Here is a 19,564-nt window from a genome sequence, read left to right as displayed (position 1 = left end):
TCTCTGTGAGCTTCTCAGCGACATTCAGCCAGCCAGGTATCCTGCCTGCAGTAGATGGAATGTGGCAATGGAACGCTGGCTGCGCGTGTCATAATAGGCTCTGAGCCTTTATATACCTGTGCACAGCAGCAGCCACCTTCAGTCTGCTGCTGGACAGCCAGCAGCAGCAGCAGCAGGAGAGGTATGTAATCAGGAGCCCTCCTGCTAAGGGTAGACAGCTGCTCGTTCCACCCCACCCCCCGCCTTAATTGGTTATCCTCCCTTCCAACGGTGTTGAGGCGGGTGGGAACAGCAGGGGGTGAAGGTGCTGTGATTAAAGAGGTGGAGTTATGCAGATCTAAAACGCGTGGATTGCAGAAGCAGCAAGCCGAAAAGTGCAGGCATGTAAGGGATCTAGAGGTTGACAACATGTCTTCTTAACGGGAGTCCAGGAGCTCATCTCCACAAATGGACTTTTCAGGATCCTTGGGTGGCTCCGTAGTTTGAAACCAATTCTGGTTATCGCTTCTCGGCCTTTTGGCTAAGATCAAGTGTAGTATCTGTTCTTATCAGTTTAATATCTGATACGTCCCCTATCTGGGGACCATATATTAAATGGATTTTTAGAACAGGGAGATGGAAAAAGAGCTTGCTCTGTCCACTCCACGCATTGACCTGGTATTGCAGTATCTCCAGGACCGGTGCACCCCTTCTTTAATGCAGTTTCTAAAATCAGAAAGAATTGAATTCAATGTTTTTTGTTCATTTTGCTTGTTTGTCGGATTTTGGGATGGACTCTTTGGCTTTGCTTTTCTTCTCCTCATTGGATTTTTCATGCTCAAAGTTGCAGAAGCCAGATGACAAGCTCATTTTGGTTCAACTTCAGCAACTGTGCATTGCATTGCCATGTAATGTGATGCAATGCTATCTTTCTAGCTCTCCCTTTTTACTTCCTTTTGGATAAACAGACATATTAGGCAAGCATTTTGGAGCTTTCACCTAAATAACTACAGGTGGTGAGATAAGCTGCACAATATAATTGACCTTTCAGTATATTGTTGCACACACACCATCTATTTAGCAAATGCCCTTGTTATCAACAGCAGCCTTTTAAACTCACCTGAGCTAACAGGTATGTGCGCTGGTTACTCTGCTGCGCTTAAAATTTCTTTTTTGGTTTGCTACAATGCCTTTTCTGAAACGTTGTCTCCTTCTGCTGGAACACTGACTTCTTTCATTTAATGCCTGCAGACTATAAAAGAGAACCCAACCCAAAAAGTTTGGTTGATTAGTCTGTGGCATTCTGTTAAACTGTTGCTTATGGCGGTCTCTGTGAGCTTCTCAGCGACATTCAGCCATCCAGGTATCCTGCCTGCAGTAGATGGAATGTGGCAATGGAACGCTGGCTGCGCGTGTCATAATAGGCTCTGAGCCTTTATATACCTGTGCACAGCAGCAGCCACCTTCAGTCTGCTGCTGGACAGCCAGCAGCAGCAGCAGCAGGAGAGGTATGTAATCAGGAGCCCTCCTGCTAAGGGTAGACAGCTGCTCGTTCCACCCCACCCCCCGCCTTAATTGGTTCTCCTCCCTTCCAACGGTGTTGAGGCGGGTGGGAACAGCAGGGGGTGAAGGTGCTGTGTTTAAAGAGGTGGAGTTATGCAGATCTAAAACGCGTGGATTGCAGCAGCAGCAAGCCGAAAAGTGCAGGCATGTAAGGGATCTAGAGGTTGACAACATGTCTTCTTAACGGGAGTCCAGGAGCTCATCTCCACAAATGGACTTTTCAGGATCCTTGGGTGGCTCCGTAGTTTGAAACCAATTCTGGTTATCGCTTCTCGGCCTTTTGGCTAAGATCAAGTGTAGTATCTGTTCTTATCAGTTTAATATCTGATACGTCCCCTATCTGGGGACCATATATTAAATGGATTTTTAGAACAGGGAGATGGAAAAAGAGCTTGCTCTGTCCACTCCACGCATTGACCTGGTATTGCAGTATCTCCAGGACCGGTGCACCCCTTCTTTAATGCAGTTTCTAAAATCAGAAAGAATTGAATTCAATGTTTTTTGTTCATTTTGCTTGTTTGTCGGATTTTGGGATGGACTCTTTGGCTTTGCTTTTCTTCTCCTCATTGGATTTTTCATGTTCAAAGTTGCAGAAGCCAGATTACAAGCTCATTTTGGTTCAACTTCAGCAACTGTGCATTGCATTGCCATGTAATGTGATGCAATGCTATCTTTCTAGCTCTCCCTTTTTACTTCCTTTTGGATAAACAGACATATTAGGCAAGCATTTTGGAGCTTTCACCTAAATAACTACAGGTGGTGAGATAAGCTGCACAATATAATTGACCTTTCAGTATATTGTTGCACACACACCATCTATTTAGCAAATGCCCTTGTTATCAACAGCAGCCTTTTAAATTCACCTGAGCTAACAGGTATGTGCGATGGTTACTCTGCTGCGCTTAAAATTTCTTTTTTGGTTTGCTACAATGCCTTTTCTGAAACGTTGTCTCCTTCTGCTGGAACACTGACTTCTTTCATTTAATGCCTGCAGACTATAAAAGAGAACCCAACCCAAAAAGTTTGGTTGATTAGTCTGTGGCATTCTGTTAAACTGTTGCTTATGGCGGTCTCTGTGAGCTTCTCAGCGACATTCAGCCAGCCAGGTATCCTGCCTGCAGTAGATGGAATGTGGCAATGGAACGCTGGCTGCGCGTGTCATAATAGGCTCTGAGCCTTTATATACCTGTGCACAGCAGCAGCCACCTTCAGTCTGCTGCTGGACAGCCAGCAGCAGCAGCAGCAGGAGAGGTATGTAATCAGGAGCCCTCCTGCTAAGGGTAGACAGCTGCTCGTTCCACCCCACCCCCCGCCTTAATTGGTTCTCCTCCCTTCCAACGGTGTTGAGGCGGGTGGGAACAGCAGGGGGTGAAGGTGCTGTGTTTAAAGAGGTGGAGTTATGCAGATCTAAAACGCGTGGATTGCAGCAGCAGCAAGCCGAAAAGTGCAGGCATGTAAGGGATCTAGAGGTTGACAACATGTCTTCTTAACGGGAGTCCAGGAGCTCATCTCCACAAATGGACTTTTCAGGATCCTTGGGTGGCTCCGTAGTTTGAAACCAATTCTGGTTATCGCTTCTCGGCCTTTTGGCTAAGATCAAGTGTAGTATCTGTTCTTATCAGTTTAATATCTGATACGTCCCCTATCTGGGGACCATATATTAAATGGATTTTTAGAACAGGGAGATGGAAAAAGAGCTTGCTCTGTCCACTCCACGCATTGACCTGGTATTGCAGTATCTCCAGGACCGGTGCACCCCTTCTTTAATGCAGTTTCTAAAATCAGAAAGAATTGAATTCAATGTTTTTTGTTCATTTTGCTTGTTTGTCGGATTTTGGGATGGACTCTTTGGCTTTGCTTTTCTTCTCCTCATTGGATTTTTCATGTTCAAAGTTGCAGAAGCCAGATTACAAGCTCATTTTGGTTCAACTTCAGCAACTGTGCATTGCATTGCCATGTAATGTGATGCAATGCTATCTTTCTAGCTCTCCCTTTTTACTTCCTTTTGGATAAACAGACATATTAGGCAAGCATTTTGGAGCTTTCACCTAAATAACTACAGGTGGTGAGATAAGCTGCACAATATAATTGACCTTTCAGTATATTGTTGCACACACACCATCTATTTAGCAAATGCCCTTGTTATCAACAGCAGCCTTTTAAACTCACCTGAGCTAACAGGTATGTGCGCTGGTTACTCTGCTGCGCTTAAAATTTCTTTTTTGGTTTGCTACAATGCCTTTTCTGAAACGTTGTCTCCTTCTGCTGGAACACTGACTTCTTTCATTTAATGCCTGCAGACTATAAAAGAGAACCCAACCCAAAAAGTTTGGTTGATTAGTCTGTGGCATTCTGTTAAACTGTTGCTTATGGCGGTCTCTGTGAGCTTCTCAGCGACATTCAGCCAGCCAGGTATCCTGCCTGCAGTAGATGGAATGTGGCAATGGAACGCTGGCTGCGCGTGTCATAATAGGCTCTGAGCCTTTATATACCTGTGCACAGCAGCAGCCACCTTCAGTCTGCTGCTGGACAGCCAGCAGCAGCAGCAGGAGAGGTATGTAATCAGGAGCCCTCCTGCTAAGGGTAGACAGCTGCTCGTTCCACCCCACCCCCCGCCTTAATTGGTTCTCCTCCCTTCCAACGGTGTTGAGGCGGGTGGGAACAGCAGGGGGTGAAGGTGCTGTGTTTAAAGAGGTGGAGTTATGCAGATCTAAAACGCGTGGATTGCAGCAGCAGCAAGCCGAAAAGTGCAGGCATGTAAGGGATCTAGAGGTTGACAACATGTCTTCTTAACGGGAGTCCAGGAGCTCATCTCCACAAATGGACTTTTCAGGATCCTTGGGTGGCTCCGTAGTTTGAAACCAATTCTGGTTATCGCTTCTCGGCCTTTTGGCTAAGATCAAGTGTAGTATCTGTTCTTATCAGTTTAATATCTGATACGTCCCCTATCTGGGGACCATATATTAAATGGATTTTTAGAACAGGGAGATGGAAAAAGAGCTTGCTCTGTCCACTCCACGCATTGACCTGGTATTGCAGTATCTCCAGGACCGGTGCACCCCTTCTTTAATGCAGTTTCTAAAATCAGAAAGAATTGAATTCAATGTTTTTTGTTCATTTTGCTTGTTTGTCGGATTTTGGGATGGACTCTTTGGCTTTGCTTTTCTTCTCCTCATTGGATTTTTCATGTTCAAAGTTGCAGAAGCCAGATTACAAGCTCATTTTGGTTCAACTTCAGCAACTGTGCATTGCATTGCCATGTAATGTGATGCAATGCTATCTTTCTAGCTCTCCCTTTTTACTTCCTTTTGGATAAACAGACATATTAGGCAAGCATTTTGGAGCTTTCACCTAAATAACTACAGGTGGTGAGATAAGCTGCACAATATAATTGACCTTTCAGTATATTGTTGCACACACACCATCTATTTAGCAAATGCCCTTGTTATCAACAGCAGCCTTTTAAACTCACCTGAGCTAACAGGTATGTGCGATGGTTACTCTGCTGCGCTTAAAATTTCTTTTTTGGTTTGCTACAATGCCTTTTCTGAAACGTTGTCTCCTTCTGCTGGAACACTGACTTCTTTAATTTAATGCCTGCAGACTATAAAAGAGAACCCAACCCAAAAAGTTTGGTTGATTAGTCTGTGGCATTCTGTTAAACTGTTGCTTATGGCGGTCTCTGTGAGCTTCTCAGCGACATTCAGCCAGCCAGGTATCCTGCCTGCAGTAGATGGAATGTGGCAATGGAACGCTGGCTGCGCGTGTCATAATAGGCTCTGAGCCTTTATATACCTGTGCACAGCAGCAGCCACCTTCAGTCTGCTGCTGGACAGCCAGCAGCAGCAGCAGCAGGAGAGGTATGTAATCAGGAGCCCTCCTGCTAAGGGTAGACAGCTGCTCGTTCCACCCCACCCCCCGCCTTAATTGGTTCTCCTCCCTTCCAACGGTGTTGAGGCGGGTGGGAACAGCAGGGGGTGAAGGTGCTGTGTTTAAAGAGGTGGAGTTATGCAGATCTAAAACGCGTGGATTGCAGCAGCAGCAAGCCGAAAAGTGCAGGCATGTAAGGGATCTAGAGCTTGACAACATGTCTTCTTAACGGGAGTCCAGGAGCTCATCTCCACAAATGGACTTTTCAGGATCCTTGGGTGGCTCCGTAGTTTGAAACCAATTCTGGTTATCGCTTCTCGGCCTTTTGGCTAAGATCAAGTGTAGTATCTGTTCTTATCAGTTTAATATCTGATACGTCCCCTATCTGGGGACCATATATTAAATGGATTTTTAGAACAGGGAGATGGAAAAAGAGCTTGCTCTGTCCACTCCACGCATTGACCTGGTATTGCAGTATCTCCAGGACCGGTGCACCCCTTCTTTAATGCAGTTTCTAAAATCAGAAAGAATTGAATTCAATGTTTTTTGTTCATTTTGCTTGTTTGTCGGATTTTGGGATGGACTCTTTGGCTTTGCTTTTCTTCTCCTCATTGGATTTTTCATGTTCAAAGTTGCAGAAGCCAGATTACAAGCTCATTTTGGTTCAACTTCAGCAACTGTGCATTGCATTGCCATGTAATGTGATGCAATGCTATCTTTCTAGCTCTCCCTTTTTACTTCCTTTTGGATAAACAGACATATTAGGCAAGCATTTTGGAGCTTTCACCTAAATAACTACAGGTGGTGAGATAAGCTGCACAATATAATTGACCTTTCAGTATATTGTTGCACACACACCATCTATTTAGCAAATGCCCTTGTTATCAACAGCAGCCTTTTAAACTCACCTGAGCTAACAGGTATGTGCGCTGGTTACTCTGCTGCGCTTAAAATTTCTTTTTTGGTTTGCTACAATGCCTTTTCTGAAACGTTGTCTCCTTCTGCTGGAACACTGACTTCTTTCATTTAATGCCTGCAGACTATAAAAGAGAACCCAACCCAAAAAGTTTGGTTGATTAGTCTGTGGCATTCTGTTAAACTGTTGCTTATGGCGGTCTCTGTGAGCTTCTCAGCGACATTCAGCCAGCCAGGTATCCTGCCTGCAGTAGATGGAATGTGGCAATGGAACGCTGGCTGCGCGTGTCATAATAGGCTCTGAGCCTTTATATACCTGTGCACAGCAGCAGCCACCTTCAGTCTGCTGCTGGACAGCCAGCAGCAGCAGCAGCAGGAGAGGTATGTAATCAGGAGCCCTCCTGCTAAGGGTAGACAGCTGCTCGTTCCACCCCACCCCCCGCCTTAATTGGTTCTCCTCCCTTCCAACGGTGTTGAGGCGGGTGGGAACAGCAGGGGGTGAAGGTGCTGTGTTTAAAGAGGTGGAGTTATGCAGATCTAAAACGCGTGGATTGCAGCAGCAGCAAGCCGAAAAGTGCAGGCATGTAAGGGATCTAGAGGTTGACAACATGTCTTCTTAACGGGAGTCCAGGAGCTCATCTCCACAAATGGACTTTTCAGGATCCTTGGGTGGCTCCGTAGTTTGAAACCAATTCTGGTTATCGCTTCTCGGCCTTTTGGCTAAGATCAAGTGTAGTATCTGTTCTTATCAGTTTAATATCTGATACGTCCCCTATCTGGGGACCATATATTAAATGGATTTTTAGAACAGGGAGATGGAAAAAGAGCTTGCTCTGTCCACTCCACGCATTGACCTGGTATTGCAGTATCTCCAGGACCGGTGCACCCCTTCTTTAATGCAGTTTCTAAAATCAGAAAGAATTGAATTCAATGTTTTTTGTTCATTTTGCTTGTTTGTCGGATTTTGGGATGGACTCTTTGGCTTTGCTTTTCTTCTCCTCATTGGATTTTTCATGTTCAAAGTTGCAGAAGCCAGATTACAAGCTCATTTTGGTTCAACTTCAGCAACTGTGCATTGCATTGCCATGTAATGTGATGCAATGCTATCTTTCTAGCTCTCCCTTTTTACTTCCTTTTGGATAAACAGACATATTAGGCAAGCATTTTGGAGCTTTCACCTAAATAACTACAGGTGGTGAGATAAGCTGCACAATATAATTGACCTTTCAGTATATTGTTGCACACACACCATCTATTTAGCAAATGCCCTTGTTATCAACAGCAGCCTTTTAAACTCACCTGAGCTAACAGGTATGTGCGCTGGTTACTCTGCTGCGCTTAAAATTTCTTTTTTGGTTTGCTACAATGCCTTTTCTGAAACGTTGTCTCCTTCTGCTGGAACACTGACTTCTTTCATTTAATGCCTGCAGACTATAAAAGAGAACCCAACCCAAAAAGTTTGGTTGATTAGTCTGTGGCATTCTGTTAAACTGTTGCTTATGGCGGTCTCTGTGAGCTTCTCAGCGACATTCAGCCAGCCAGGTATCCTGCCTGCAGTAGATGGAATGTGGCAATGGAACGCTGGCTGCGCGTGTCATAATAGGCTCTGAGCCTTTATATACCTGTGCACAGCAGCAGCCACCTTCAGTCTGCTGCTGGACAGCCAGCAGCAGCAGCAGGAGAGGTATGTAATCAGGAGCCCTCCTGCTAAGGGTAGACAGCTGCTCGTTCCACCACACCCAGCGCCTTAATTGGTTCTCCTCCCTTCCAACGGTGTTGAGGCGGGTGGGAACAGCAGGGGGTGAAGGTGCTGTGTTTAAAGAGGTGGAGTTATGCAGATCTAAAACGCGTGGATTGCAGCAGCAGCAAGCCGAAAAGTGCAGGCATGTAAGGGATCTAGAGGTTGACAACATGTCTTCTTAACGGGAGTCCAGGAGCTCATCTCCACAAATGGACTTTTCAGGATCCTTGGGTGGCTCCGTAGTTTGAAACCAATTCTGGTTATCGCTTCTCGTCCTTTTGGCTAAGATCAAGTGTAGTATCTGTTCTTATCAGTTTAATATCTGATACGTCCCCTATCTGGGGACCATATATTAAATGGATTTTTAGAACAGGGAGATGGAAAAAGAGCTTGCTCTGTCCACTCCACGCATTGACCTGGTATTGCAGTATCTCCAGGACCGGTGCACCCCTTCTTTAATGCAGTTTCTAAAATCAGAAAGAATTGAATTCAATGTTTTTTGTTCATTTTGCTTGTTTGTCGGATTTTGGGATGGACTCTTTGGCTTTGCTTTTCTTTTCCTCATTGGATTTTTCATGTTCAAAGTTGCAGAAGCCAGATTACAAGCTCATTTTGGTTCAACTTCAGCAACTGTGCATTGCATTGCCATGTAATGTGATGCAATGCTATCTTTCTAGCTCTCCCTTTTTACTTCCTTTTGGATAAACAGACATATTAGGCAAGCATTTTGGAGCTTTCACCTAAATAACTACAGGTGGTGAGATAAGCTGCACAATATAATTGACCTTTCAGTATATTGTTGCACACACACCATCTATTTAGCAAATGCCCTTGTTATCAACAGCAGCCTTTTAAACTCACCTGAGCTAACAGGTATGTGCGCTGGTTACTCTGCTGCGCTTAAAATTTCTTTTTTGGTTTGCTACAATGCCTTTTCTGAAACGTTGTCTCCTTCTGCTGGAACACTGACTTCTTTCATTTAATGCCTGCAGACTATAAAAGAGAACCCAACCCAAAAAGTTTGGTTGATTAGTCTGTGGCATTCTGTTAAACTGTTGCTTATGGCGGTCTCTGTGAGCTTCTCAGCGACATTCAGCCAGCCAGGTATCCTGCCTGCAGTAGATGGAATGTGGCAATGGAACGCTGGCTGCGCGTGTCATAATAGGCTCTGAGCCTTTATATACCTGTGCACAGCAGCAGCCACCTTCAGTCTGCTGCTGGACAGCCAGCAGCAGCAGCAGCAGGAGAGGTATGTAATCAGGAGCCCTCCTGCTAAGGGTAGACAGCTGCTCGTTCCACCCCACCCCCCGCCTTAATTGGTTCTCCTCCCTTCCAACGGTGTTGAGGCGGGTGGGAACAGCAGGGGGTGAAGGTGCTGTGTTTAAAGAGGTGGAGTTATGCAGATCTAAAACGCGTGGATTGCAGCAGCAGCAAGCCGAAAAGTGCAGGCATGTAAGGGATCTAGAGGTTGACAACATGTCTTCTTAACGGGAGTCCAGGAGCTCATCTCCACAAATGGACTTTTCAGGATCCTTGGGTGGCTCCGTAGTTTGAAACCAATTCTGGTTATCGCTTCTCGGCCTTTTGGCTAAGATCAAGTGTAGTATCTGTTCTTATCAGTTTAATATCTGATACGTCCCCTATCTGGGGACCATATATTAAATGGATTTTTAGAACAGGGAGATGGAAAAAGAGCTTGCTCTGTCCACTCCACGCATTGACCTGGTATTGCAGTATCTCCAGGACCGGTGCACCCCTTCTTTAATGCAGTTTCTAAAATCAGAAAGAATTGAATTCAATGTTTTTTGTTCATTTTGCTTGTTTGTCGGATTTTGGGATGGACTCTTTGGCTTTGCTTTTCTTCTCCTCATTGGATTTTTCATGTTCAAAGTTGCAGAAGCCAGATTACAAGCTCATTTTGGTTCAACTTCAGCAACTGTGCATTGCATTGCCATGTAATGTGATGCAATGCTATCTTTCTAGCTCTCCCTTTTTACTTCCTTTTGGATAAACAGACATATTAGGCAAGCATTTTGGAGCTTTCACCTTAATAACTACAGGTGGTGAGATAAGCTGCACAATATAATTGACCTTTCAGTATATTGTTGCACACACACCATCTATTTAGCAAATGCCCTTGTTATCAACAGCAGCCTTTTAAACTCACCTGAGCTAACAGGTATGTGCGCTGGTTACTCTGCTGCGCTTAAAATTTCTTTTTTGGTTTGCTACAATGCCTTTTCTGAAACGTTGTCTCCTTCTGCTGGAACACTGACTTCTTTCATTTAATGCCTGCAGACTATAAAAGAGAACCCAACCCAAAAAGTTTGGTTGATTAGTCTGTGGCATTCTGTTAAACTGTTGCTTATGGCGGTCTCTGTGAGCTTCTCAGCGACATTCAGCCAGCCAGGTATCCCGCCTGCAGTAGATGGAATGTGGCAATGGAACGCTGGCTGCGCGTGTCATAATAGGCTCTGAGCCTTTATATACCTGTGCACAGCAGCAGCCACCTTCAGTCTGCTGCTGGACAGCCAGCAGCAGCAGCAGCAGGAGAGGTATGTAATCAGGAGCCCTCCTGCTAAGGGTAGACAGCTGCTCGTTCCACCCCACCCCCCGCCTTAATTGGTTCTCCTCCCTTCCAACGGTGTTGAGGCGGGTGGGAACAGCAGGGGGTGAAGGTGCTGTGTTTAAAGAGGTGGAGTTATGCAGATCTAAAACGCGTGGATTGCAGCAGCAGCAAGCCGAAAAGTGCAGGCATGTAAGGGATCTAGAGGTTGACAACATGTCTTCTTAACGGGAGTCCAGGAGCTCATCTCCACAAATGGACTTTTCAGGATCCTTGGGTGGCTCCGTAGTTTGAAACCAATTCTGGTTATCGCTTCTCGGCCTTTTGGCTAAGATCAAGTGTAGTATCTGTTCTTATCAGTTTAATATCTGATACGTCCCCTATCTGGGGACCATATATTAAATGGATTTTTAGAACAGGGAGATGGAAAAAGAGCTTGCTCTGTCCACTCCACGCATTGACCTGGTATTGCAGTATCTCCAGGACCGGTGCACCCCTTCTTTAATGCAGTTTCTAAAATCAGAAAGAATTGAATTCAATGTTTTTTGTTCATTTTGCTTGTTTGTCGGATTTTGGGATGGACTCTTTGGCTTTGCTTTTCTTCTCCTCATTGGATTTTTCATGTTCAAAGTTGCAGAAGCCAGATTACAAGCTCATTTTGGTTCAACTTCAGCAACTGTGCATTGCATTGCCATGTAATGTGATGCAATGCTATCTTTCTAGCTCTCCCTTTTTACTTCCTTTTGGATAAACAGACATATTAGGCAAGCATTTTGGAGCTTTCACCTAAATAACTACAGGTGGTGAGATAAGCTGCACAATATAATTGACCTTTCAGTATATTGTTGCACACACACCATCTATTTAGCAAATGCCCTTGTTATCAACAGCAGCCTTTTAAACTCACCTGAGCTAACAGGTATGTGCGCTGGTTACTCTGCTGTGCTTAAAATTTCTTTTTTGGTTTGCTACAATGCCTTTTCTGAAACGTTGTCTCCTTCTGCTGGAACACTGACTTCTTTCATTTAATGCCTGCAGACTATAAAAGAGAACCCAACCCAAAAAGTTTGGTTGATTAGTCTGTGGCATTCTGTTAAACTGTTGCTTATGGCGGTCTCTGTGAGCTTCTCAGCGACATTCAGCCAGCCAGGTATCCTGCCTGCAGTAGATGGAATGTGGCAATGGAACGCTGGCTGCGCGTGTCATAATAGGCTCTGAGCCTTTATATACCTGTGCACAGCAGCAGCCACCTTCAGTCTGCTGCTGGACAGCCAGCAGCAGCAGCAGCAGGAGAGGTATGTAATCAGGAGCCCTCCTGCTAAGGGTAGACAGCTGCTCGTTCCACCCCACCCCCCGCCTTAATTGGTTCTCCTCCCTTCCAACGGTGTTGAGGCGGGTGGGAACAGCAGGGGGTGAAGGTGCTGTGTTTAAAGAGGTGGAGTTATGCAGATCTAAAACGCGTGGATTGCAGCAGCAGCAAGCCGAAAAGTGCAGGCATGTAAGGGATCTAGAGGTTGACAACATGTCTTCTTAACGGGAGTCCAGGAGCTCATCTCCACAAATGGACTTTTCAGGATCCTTGGGTGGCTCCGTAGTTTGAAACCAATTCTGGTTATCGCTTCTCGGCCTTTTGGCTAAGATCAAGTGTAGTATCTGTTCTTATCAGTTTAATATCTGATACGTCCCCTATCTGGGGACCATATATTAAATGGATTTTTAGAACAGGGAGATGGAAAAAGAGCTTGCTCTGTCCACTCCACGCATTGACCTGGTATTGCAGTATCTCCAGGACCGGTGCACCCCTTCTTTAATGCAGTTTCTAAAATCAGAAAGAATTGAATTCAATGTTTTTTGTTCATTTTGCTTGTTTGTCGGATTTGGGGATGGACTCTTTGGCTTTGCTTTTCTTCTCCTCATTGGATTTTTCATGTTCAAAGTTGCAGAAGCCAGATTACAAGCTCATTTTGGTTCAACTTCAGCAACTGTGCATTGCATTGCCATGTAATGTGATGCAATGCTATCTTTCTAGCTCTCCCTTTTTACTTCCTTTTGGATAAACAGACATATTAGGCAAGCATTTTGGAGCTTTCACCTAAATAACTACAGGTGGTGAGATAAGCTGCACAATATAATTGACCTTTCAGTATATTGTTGCACACACACCATCTATTTAGCAAATGCCCTTGTTATCAACAGCAGCCTTTTAAACTCACCTGAGCTAACAGGTATGTGCGCTGGTTACTCTGCTGCGCTTAAAATTTCTTTTTTGGTTTGCTACAATGCCTTTTCTGAAACGTTGTCTCCTTCTGCTGGAACACTGACTTCTTTCATTTAATGCCTGCAGACTATAAAAGAGAACCCAACCCAAAAAGTTTGGTTGATTAGTCTGTGGCATTCTGTTAAACTGTTGCTTATGGCGGTCTCTGTGAGCTTCTCAGCGACATTCAGCCAGCCAGGTATCCTGCCTGCAGTAGATGGAATGTGGCAATGGAACGCTGGCTGCGCGTGTCATAATAGGCTCTGAGCCTTTATATACCTGTGCACAGCAGCAGCCACCTTCAGTCTGCTTCTGGACAGCCAGCAGCAGCAGCAGCAGGAGAGGTATGTAATCAGGAGCCCTCCTGCTAAGGGTAGACAGCTGCTCGTTCCACCCCACCCCCCGCCTTAATTGGTTCTCCTCCCTTCCAACGGTGTTGAGGCGGGTGGGAACAGCAGGGGGTGAAGGTGCTGTGTTTAAAGAGGTGGGGTTATGCAGATCTAAAACGCGTGGATTGCAGCAGCAGCAAGCCGAAAAGTGCAGGCATGTAAGGGATCTAGAGGTTGACAACATGTCTTCTTAACGGGAGTCCAGGAGCTCATCTCCACAAATGGACTTTTCAGGATCCTTGGGTGGCTCTGTAGTTTGAAACCAATTCTGGTTATCGCTTCTCGGCCTTTTGGCTAAGATCAAGTGTAGTATCTGTTCTTATCAGTTTAATATCTGATACGTCCCCTATCTGGGGACCATATATTAAATGGATTTTTAGAACAGGGAGATGGAAAAAGAGCTTGCTCTGTCCACTCCACGCATTGACCTGGTATTGCAGTATCTCCAGGACCGGTGCACCCCTTCTTTAATGCAGTTTCTAAAATCAGAAAGAATTGAATTCAATGTTTTTTGTTCATTTTGCTTGTTTGTCGGATTTTGGGATGGACTCTTTGGCTTTGCTTTTCTTCTCCTCATTGGATTTTTCATGTTCAAAGTTGCAGAAGCCAGATTACAAGCTCATTTTGGTTCAACTTCAGCAACTGTGCATTGCATTGCCATGTAATGTGATGCAATGCTATCTTTCTAGCTCTCCCTTTTTACTTCCTTTTGGATAAACAGACATATTAGGCAAGCATTTTGGAGCTTTCACCTAAATAACTACAGGTGGTGAGATAAGCTGCACAATATAATTGACCTTTCAGTATATTGTTGCACACACACCATCTATTTAGCAAATGCCCTTGTTATCAACAGCAGCCTTTTAAACTCACCTGAGCTAACAGGTATGTGCGCTGGTTACTCTGCTGCGCTTAAAATTTCTTTTTTGGTTTGCTACAATGCCTTTTCTGAAACGTTGTCTCCTTCTGCTGGAACACTGACTTCTTTCATTTAATGCCTGCAGACTATAAAAGAGAACCCAACCCAAAAAGTTTGGTTGATTAGTCTGTGGCATTCTGTTAAACTGTTGCTTATGGCGGTCTCTGTGAGCTTCTCAGCGACATTCAGCCAGCCAGGTATCCTGCCTGCAGTAGATGGAATGTGGCAATGGAACGCTGGCTGCGCGTGTCATAATAGGCTCTGAGCCTTTATATACCTGTGCACAGCAGCAGACACCTTCAGTCTGCTGCTGGACAGCCAGCAGCAGCAGCAGCAGGAGAGGTATGTAATCAGGAGCCCTCCTGCTAAGGGTAGACAGCTGCTCGTTCCACCCCACCCCCCGCCTTAATTGGTTCTCCTCCCTTCCAACGGTGTTGAGGCGGGTGGGAACAGCAGGGGGTGAAGGTGCTGTGTTTAAAGAGGTGGAGTTATGCAGATCTAAAACGCGTGGATTGCAGCAGCAGCAAGCCGAAAAGTGCAGGCATGTAAGGGATCTAGAGGTTGACAACATGTCTTCTTAACGGGAGTCCAGGAGCTCATCTCCACAAATGGACTTTTCAGGATCCTTGGGTGGCTCCGTAGTTTGAAACCAATTCTGGTTATCGCTTCTCGGCCTTTTGGCTAAGATCAAGTGTAGTATCTGTTCTTATCAGTTTAATATCTGATACGTCCCCTATCTGGGGACCATATATTAAATGGATTTTTAGAACAGGGAGATGGAAAAAGAGCTTGCTCTGTCCACTCCACGCATTGACCTGGTATTGCAGTATCTCCAGGACCGGTGCACCCCTTCTTTAATGCAGTTTCTAAAATCAGAAAGAATTGAATTCAATGTTTTTTGTTCATTTTGCTTGTTTGTCGGATTTTGGGATGGACTCTTTGGCTTTGCTTTTCTTCTCCTCATTGGATTTTTCATGTTCAAAGTTGCAGAAGACAGATTACAAGCTCATTTTGGTTCAACTTCAGCAACTGTGCATTGCATTGCCATGTAATGTGATGCAATGCTATCTTTCTAGCTCTCCCTTTTTACTTCCTTTTGGATAAACAGACATAATAGGCAAGCATTTTGGAGCTTTCACCTAAATAACTACAGGTGGTGAGATAAGCTGCACAATATAATTGACCTTTCAGTATATTGTTGCACACACACCATCTATTTAGCAAATGCCCTTGTTATCAACAGCAGCCTTTTAAACTCACCTGAGCTAACAGGTATGTGCGCTGGTTACTCTGCTGCGCTTAAAATTTCTTTTTTGGTTTGCTACAATGCCTTTTCTGAAACGTTGTCTCCTTCTGCTGGAACACTGACTTCTTTCATTTAATGCCTGCAGACTATAAAAGAGAACCCAACCCAAAAAGTTTGGTTGATTAGTCTGTGGCATTCTGTTAAACTGTTGCTTATGGCGGTCTCTGTGAGCTTCTCAGCGACATTCAGCCAGCCAGGTATCCTGCCTGCAGTAGATGGAATGTGGCAATGGAACGCTGGCTGCACGTGTCATAATAGGCTCTGAGCCTTTATATACCTGTGCACAGCAGCAGCCACCTTCAGTCTGCTGCTGGACAGCCAGCAGCAGCAGCAGCAGGAGAGGTATGTAATCAGGAGCCCTCCTGCTAAGGGTAGACAGCTGCTCGTTCCACCCCACCCCCCGCCTTAATTGGTTCTCCTCCCTTCCAACGGTGTTGAGGCGGGTGGGAACAGCAGGGGGTGAAGGTGCTGTGTTTAAAGAGGTGGAGTTATGCAGATCTAAAACGCGTGGATTGCAGCAGCAGCAAGCCGAAAAGTGCAGGCATGTAAGGGATCTAGAGGTTGACAACATGTCTTCTTAACGGGAGTCCAGGAGCTCATCTCCACAAATGGACTTTTCAGGATCCTTGGGTGGCTCCGTAGTTTGAAACCAATTCTGGTTATCGCTTCTCGGCCTTTTGGCTAAGATCAAGTGTAGTATCTGTTCTTATCAGTTTAATATCTGATACGTCCCCTATCTGGGGACCATATATTAAATGGATTTTTAGAACAGGGAGATGGAAAAAGAGCTTGCTCTGTCCACTCCACGCATTGACCTGGTATTGCAGTATCTCCAGGACCGGTGCACCCCTTCTTTAATGCAGTTTCTAAAATCAGAAAGAATTGAATTCAATGTTTTTTGTTCATTTTGCTTGTTTGTCGGATTTTGGGATGGACTCTTTGGCTTTGCTTTTCTTCTCCTCATTGGATTTTTCATGTTCAAAGTTGCAGAAGCCAGATTACAAGCTCATTTTGGTTCAACTTCAGCAACTGTGCATTGCATTGCCATGTAATGTGATGCAATGCTATCTTTCTAGCTCTCCCTTTTTACTTCCTTTTGGATAAACAGACATATTAGGCAAGCATTTTGGAGCTTTCACCTAAATAACTACAGGTGGTGAGATAAGCTGCACAATATAATTGACCTTTCAGTATATTGTTGCACACACACCATCTATTTAGCAAATGCCCTTGTTATCAACAGCAGCCTTTTAAACTCACCTGAGCTAACAGGTATGTGCGCTGGTTACTCTGCTGCGCTTAAAATTTCTTTTTTGGTTTGCTACAATGCCTTTTCTGAAACGTTGTCTCCTTCTGCTGGAACACTGACTTCTTTCATTTAATGCCTGCAGACTATAAAAGAGAGCCCAACCCAAAAAGTTTGGTTGATTAGTCTGTGGCATTCTGTTAAACTGTTGCTTATGGCGGTCTCTGTGAGCTTCTCAGCGACATTCAGCCAGCCAGGTATCCTGCCTGCAGTAGATGGAATGTGGCAATGGAACGCTGGCTGCGCGTGTCATAATAGGCTCTGAGCCTTTATATACCTGTGCACAGCAGCAGACACCTTCAGTCTGCTGCTGGACAGCCAGCAGCAGCAGCAGCAGGAGAGGTATGTAATCAGGAGCCCTCCTGCTAAGGGTAGACAGCTGCTCGTTCCACCCCACCCCCCGCCTTAATTGGTTCTCCTCCCTTCCAACGGTGTTGAGGCGGGTGGGAACAGCAGGGGGTGAAGGTGCTGTGTTTAAAGAGGTGGAGTTATGCAGATCTAAAACGCGTGGATTGCAGCAGCAGCAAGCCGAAAAGTGCAGGCATGTAAGGGATCTAGAGGTTGACAACATGTCTTCTTAACGGGAGTCCAGGAGCTCATCTCCACAAATGGACTTTTCAGGATCCTTGGGTGGCTCCGTAGTTTGAAACCAATTCTGGTTATCGCTTCTCGGCCTTTTGGCTAAGATCAAGTGTAGTATCTGTTCTTATCAGTTTAATATCTGATACGTCCCCTATCTGGGGACCATATATTAAATGGATTTTTAGAACAGGGAGATGGAAAAAGAGCTTGCTCTGTCCACTCCACGCATTGACCTGGTATTGCAGTATCTCCAGGACCGGTGCACCCCTTCTTTAATGCAGTTTCTAAAATCAGAAAGAATTGAATTCAATGTTTTTTGTTCATTTTGCTTGTTTGTCGGATTTTGGGATGGACTCTTTGGCTTTGCTTTTCTTCTCCTCATTGGATTTTTCATGTTCAAAGTTGCAGAAGCCAGATTACAAGCTCATTTTGGTTCAACTTCAGCAACTGTGCATTGCATTGCCATGTAATGTGATGCAATGCTATCTTTCTAGCTCTCTCTTTTTACTTCCTTTTGGATAAACAGACATAATAGGCAAGCATTTTGGAGCTTTCACCTAAATAACTACAGGTGGTGAGATAAGCTGCACAATATAATTGACCTTTCAGTATATTGTTGCACACACACCATCTATTTAGCAAATGCCCTTGTTATCAACAGCAGCCTTTTAAACTCACCTGAGCTAACAGGTATGTGCGCTGGTTACTCTGCTGCGCTTAAAATTTCTTTTTTGGTTTGCTACAATGCCTTTTCTGAAACGTTGTCTCCTTCTGCTGGAACACTGACTTCTTTCATTTAATGCCTGCAGACTATAAAAGAGAACCCAACCCAAAAAGTTTGGTTGATTAGTCTGTGGCATTCTGTTAAACTGTTGCTTATGGCGGTCTGTGTGAGCTTCTCAGCGACATTCAGCCAGCCAGGTATCCTGCCTGCAGTAGATGGAATGTGGCAATGGAACACTGGCTGCGCGTGTCATAATAGGCTCTGAGCCTTTATATACCTGTGCACAGCAGCAGCCACCTTCAGTCTGCTGCTGGACAGCCAGCAGCAGCAGCAGCAGGAGAGGTATGTAATCAGGAGCCCTCCTGCTAAGGGTAGACAGCTGCTCGTTCCACCCCACCCCCCGCCTTAATTGGTTCTCCTCCCTTCCAACGGTGTTGAGGCGGGTGGGAACAGCAGGGGGTGAAGGTGCTGTGTTTAAAGAGGTGGAGTTATGCAGATCTAAAACGCGTGGATTGCAGCAGCAGCAAGCCGAAAAGTGCAGGCATGTAAGGGATCTAGAGGTTGACAACATGTCTTCTTAACGGGAGTCCAGGAGCTCATCTCCACAAATGGACTTTTCAGGATCCTTGGGTGGCTCCGTAGTTTGAAACCAATTCTGGTTATCGCTTCTCGGCCTTTTGGCTAAGATCAAGTGTAGTATCTGTTCTTATCAGTTTAATATCTGATACGTCCCCTATCTGGGGACCATATATTAAATGGATTTTTAGAACAGGGAGATGGAAAAAGAGCTTGCTCTGTCCACTCCACGCATTGACCTGGTATTGCAGTATCTCCAGGACCGGTGCACCCCTTCTTTAATGCAGTTTCTAAAATCAGAAAGAATTGAATTCAATGTTTTTTGTTCATTTTGCTTGTTTGTCGGATTTTGGGATGGACTCTTTGGCTTTGCTTTTCTTCTCCTCATTGGATTTTTCATGTTCAAAGTTGCAGAAGCCAGATTACAAGCTCATTTTGGTTCAACTTCAGCAACTGTGCATTGCATTGCCATGTAATGTGATGCAATGCTATCTTTCTAGCTCTCCCTTTTTACTTCCTTTTGGATAAACAGACATATTAGGCAAGCATTTTGGAGCTTTCACCTAAATAACTACAGGTGGTGAGATAAGCTGCACAATATAATTGACCTTTCAGTATATTGTTGCACACACACCATCTATTTAGCAAATGCCCTTGTTATCAACAGCAGCCTTTTAAACTCACCTGAGCTAACAGGTATGTGCGCTGGTTACTCTGCTGCGCTTAAAATTTCTTTTTTGGTTTGCTACAATGCCTTTTCTGAAACGTTGTCTCCTTCTGCTGGAACACTGACTTCTTTCATTTAATGCCTGCAGACTATAAAAGAGAACCCAACCCAAAAAGTTTGGTTGATTAGTCTGTGGCATTCTGT

General features: G+C 44.9%; 15 non-coding genes across 15 annotated transcripts; all 15 read left to right on the top strand.

Moving 5' to 3' along the window:
- Positions 1 to 500: 500 nt before the first annotated feature.
- On the top strand, positions 501 to 691 carry LOC141209421 (U2 spliceosomal RNA). The gene has a single exon (XR_012279615.1). It is a non-coding gene; the product is annotated as a U2 spliceosomal RNA (small nuclear RNA).
- A 1,115-nt stretch (positions 692 to 1,806) lies between these two features.
- LOC141209420 (U2 spliceosomal RNA) lies at positions 1,807 to 1,997 on the top strand. The gene has a single exon (XR_012279614.1). It is a non-coding gene; the product is annotated as a U2 spliceosomal RNA (small nuclear RNA).
- Positions 1,998 to 3,112: 1,115 nt separating this feature from the next.
- Positions 3,113 to 3,303, top strand: LOC141209419 (U2 spliceosomal RNA). The gene has a single exon (XR_012279613.1). It is a non-coding gene; the product is annotated as a U2 spliceosomal RNA (small nuclear RNA).
- Positions 3,304 to 4,415: 1,112 nt separating this feature from the next.
- On the top strand, positions 4,416 to 4,606 carry LOC141209418 (U2 spliceosomal RNA). The gene has a single exon (XR_012279612.1). It is a non-coding gene; the product is annotated as a U2 spliceosomal RNA (small nuclear RNA).
- Positions 4,607 to 5,721: 1,115 nt separating this feature from the next.
- On the top strand, positions 5,722 to 5,912 carry LOC141209417 (U2 spliceosomal RNA). The gene has a single exon (XR_012279611.1). It is a non-coding gene; the product is annotated as a U2 spliceosomal RNA (small nuclear RNA).
- Positions 5,913 to 7,027: 1,115 nt separating this feature from the next.
- On the top strand, positions 7,028 to 7,218 carry LOC141209416 (U2 spliceosomal RNA). The gene has a single exon (XR_012279610.1). It is a non-coding gene; the product is annotated as a U2 spliceosomal RNA (small nuclear RNA).
- Positions 7,219 to 8,330: 1,112 nt separating this feature from the next.
- On the top strand, positions 8,331 to 8,521 carry LOC141210438 (U2 spliceosomal RNA). The gene has a single exon (XR_012280606.1). It is a non-coding gene; the product is annotated as a U2 spliceosomal RNA (small nuclear RNA).
- Positions 8,522 to 9,636: 1,115 nt separating this feature from the next.
- LOC141209415 (U2 spliceosomal RNA) lies at positions 9,637 to 9,827 on the top strand. Its single transcript, XR_012279609.1, has one exon. It is a non-coding gene; the product is annotated as a U2 spliceosomal RNA (small nuclear RNA).
- Positions 9,828 to 10,942: 1,115 nt separating this feature from the next.
- On the top strand, positions 10,943 to 11,133 carry LOC141209414 (U2 spliceosomal RNA). Its single transcript, XR_012279608.1, has one exon. It is a non-coding gene; the product is annotated as a U2 spliceosomal RNA (small nuclear RNA).
- Positions 11,134 to 12,248: 1,115 nt separating this feature from the next.
- On the top strand, positions 12,249 to 12,439 carry LOC141209413 (U2 spliceosomal RNA). Its single transcript, XR_012279607.1, has one exon. It is a non-coding gene; the product is annotated as a U2 spliceosomal RNA (small nuclear RNA).
- Positions 12,440 to 13,554: 1,115 nt separating this feature from the next.
- Positions 13,555 to 13,745, top strand: LOC141209411 (U2 spliceosomal RNA). Its single transcript, XR_012279605.1, has one exon. It is a non-coding gene; the product is annotated as a U2 spliceosomal RNA (small nuclear RNA).
- A 1,115-nt stretch (positions 13,746 to 14,860) lies between these two features.
- Positions 14,861 to 15,051, top strand: LOC141209410 (U2 spliceosomal RNA). The gene has a single exon (XR_012279604.1). It is a non-coding gene; the product is annotated as a U2 spliceosomal RNA (small nuclear RNA).
- A 1,115-nt stretch (positions 15,052 to 16,166) lies between these two features.
- On the top strand, positions 16,167 to 16,357 carry LOC141209409 (U2 spliceosomal RNA). The gene has a single exon (XR_012279603.1). It is a non-coding gene; the product is annotated as a U2 spliceosomal RNA (small nuclear RNA).
- A 1,115-nt stretch (positions 16,358 to 17,472) lies between these two features.
- LOC141209408 (U2 spliceosomal RNA) lies at positions 17,473 to 17,663 on the top strand. Its single transcript, XR_012279602.1, has one exon. It is a non-coding gene; the product is annotated as a U2 spliceosomal RNA (small nuclear RNA).
- A 1,115-nt stretch (positions 17,664 to 18,778) lies between these two features.
- On the top strand, positions 18,779 to 18,969 carry LOC141209407 (U2 spliceosomal RNA). Its single transcript, XR_012279601.1, has one exon. It is a non-coding gene; the product is annotated as a U2 spliceosomal RNA (small nuclear RNA).
- The last annotated feature ends 595 nt before the right edge of the window (positions 18,970 to 19,564 follow it).

Source organism: Phyllobates terribilis, unplaced genomic scaffold (genome assembly GCF_046119375.1).
Source record: "Phyllobates terribilis strain yellow unplaced genomic scaffold, ASM4611937v1 Scaffold_169__1_contigs__length_4117513, whole genome shotgun sequence".
NCBI classification, from domain to species: Eukaryota; Metazoa; Chordata; class Amphibia; order Anura; family Dendrobatidae; genus Phyllobates; species Phyllobates terribilis.
The sequence above is the reverse complement of the archived record's forward strand: the minus strand, read 5'-3'. Positions and strand labels throughout refer to the sequence as shown.